Source organism: Triticum dicoccoides, chromosome 7B (genome assembly GCF_002162155.2).
Source record: "Triticum dicoccoides isolate Atlit2015 ecotype Zavitan chromosome 7B, WEW_v2.0, whole genome shotgun sequence".
Lineage (NCBI taxonomy): Eukaryota > Viridiplantae > Streptophyta > Magnoliopsida > Poales > Poaceae > Triticum > Triticum dicoccoides.
This window is the reverse complement of record NC_041393.1, coordinates 464,761,964-464,764,469: the sequence shown is the minus strand read 5'-3', so window position 1 is coordinate 464,764,469 and position 2,506 is coordinate 464,761,964.

The following is a 2,506-nucleotide window of genomic DNA, read 5'->3' as shown; positions in this document are numbered from 1 at the left end:
TGAGCTCTAAACCTTGCGATCGTATGTCTACAGACTAAACCCCGCGGCTTATATAGATGTCAGGGTGCCTAGGATTTACACATGGTAGGTTACTATATTGGGATAAACACTCGGATCATTCAAATATGCTTGAAGTGTACGCCAAGCTTCCAGGAGATTTTTCATCGTGATTACGTCGAGGGTCAGGGCCAGTGTGGCCCATTCACCAGTCTTTGGTGGGTCCTTGGCCCGGCCCATAGCCGGCAGGCCGACGTGGCAAGCACCCCCTGATCCAGCACACCAACACGTATAGCTTGCCTTGTATCACATGTCGTATATGATCGTTTCCGATCCGAACCTGTTCCGTTACCTTTCCATGTCTAATCCGGCATAATCCAGTATTCAAATCCGCATCACACTTCAACATCTGAAGATAAATATGAATATGACAAAGTATGAGCATTATCTGTCTGAACCTGATTTGGTTTCACCCCGTAAGGATTTGTCAAAACGATTTCACACTAGGTCTTTGCTAACTAGCTTATACACAACTGCCACAACAACACACAATCAAAAAGCATTGGGAAAAAGTCATATATGACCAAAACAATGCCTAAGGCCGGGAGGGGAATATGCATACAAAAGCATTGTTCACGTTGGTTTAGTTTTTTTTTCATAATCATAGGTGCGGTGCTTGACGGATGGCAACACTTCTTCTTCGAGTTTGTCTTCCACGTTTTGATCCTCAAGTTCATTTGTGTGGATGTAGTTGACAGAGCTCCGGCGTAGATTCTTGCCGTCATTGGGTCGGTGAGGTTAGGGTTTCTCGTCATGTGGCGAGATTTTATGTCAGGTGCTTTAGATCTATGCAAAGATTCAACGCGACAACTGCGACTCCAGGGCGCTGGTTCTTAGGGGCACATGCACGAAGACTTCCCTGTTGTCATCGATAAGGTCATGCCGGTTCCGATAGGTGAGCGATGACAACAATGCATTTCTGGCGGCAGTAGTGGTCGTTCGATGGTCTCAGGATGTCAATGTAATTTTTATTATGTTTGAAATGCTTTGTATTGAACTTTTATAATAGATCCAATCCTTTGCACGAAAACAAAAAGAAAAATCTTGGCCGCCACACCGTCGTAAACAAGTTTCGCTGTTGATATTGTTGAAGAATAGAGCACAAACGAGTCGTCACATATACGCTAGATAACCCGTAACAGAGAAGAGTTTGTGTCATAATATATCGATGATTTTTTACATAGCCACAGTGACCGAAGCAAGGCCACCATTCCCGCCCTATTAGTGCATTAACGTTACAATCCATACAATGTAGCTGGTCATCGAACATGTTGGTAATACTACACGATGGATATAGTTAAGACCCCGCCAAAATGACTGACCGTGTAGCACGCTTAAACTTGCATTAAAAAAAGATGTTTCACTATCTCATCGTCGTTACATCAACTAACATATTCTAGCTTCTGGACCAATTACGTGGAGCAAGGTTGTACATGCGGGGCAAAACATTAACCCACACCATGCTAATACGTCTATACCCGTCAATCATTTTCACGTGGTATGTCCAGTAGAGCCAAAAGTAGTTCTTCCCGTGGCGATCACTGACTTTTCTTTGGAACCGGGCACGGGGTGTAGTTCCTTTGCCGCTGGAGATTTTTGTGCGAAGGCCTTGGCGCGCCAGGGAAACCATACTTCTGTATGATAACAGGGTGCTATATGTAAGATTACATGTAAGATTACATACTTCTGTATCGGAGAAATTCACATGTGTTGGGCATAAGTTGGTTGGCATGACCATGAGCATGTGGGCAAAAGAGCGAATCCAGACTGGGCTGAGTCCCAAGTCCTGGCACATCTCGTGCCAGTCATGTGCATCTAGGGGCCAATCATTTTGTGGATCGTTGTCGAGGCATTCTTGGTTGGCTGGTTTTCAGATCTAAAATCATGTTCTTCAGCCCATGTTGTATGTATATCCTATTCATTTTACCAAATATCCGGGGCATGCCTGTATAAAACGGTTGATGTGCCAGAAGAAGATTCGGTCAGCAGATGACGTATTTTGTTCTATACATACATACATACACACCCCCACCAGGGTCGAAATTAATTCCAGTGCAACGGTGGGGCTCTTTGCCGCAAGATAGAGGCTGCTGCGCCGGTGTCGGTAGCGTCGCTGCCGCCTCGTTGGTCGAGGATATCGTCGGTGTCAATCAAACGGGCGTCGCTGCACAGAACGATCCATGAACGACCAGCACGTCTAACATGCGAGCAGGATACAAGAGCAAAAAATAAGAGTACGTACAGTGCGGCTTTGATTAGGACGGATCAACGAGGCATCGAATTAGCACTTAAAGGATTTCCTGTTCTTTTATCCAAAGAATTTAAAGTCCTTTTACCAGCTAGTCAGAACCAATATTTCTCGGTTATATTCTGTCTTTTTCTTTGTTAGCTAGCACACTTTGGATTTCGAGTCTAATGCGCTAACGTTTTTTTTTCTTGCTCTTTCTCC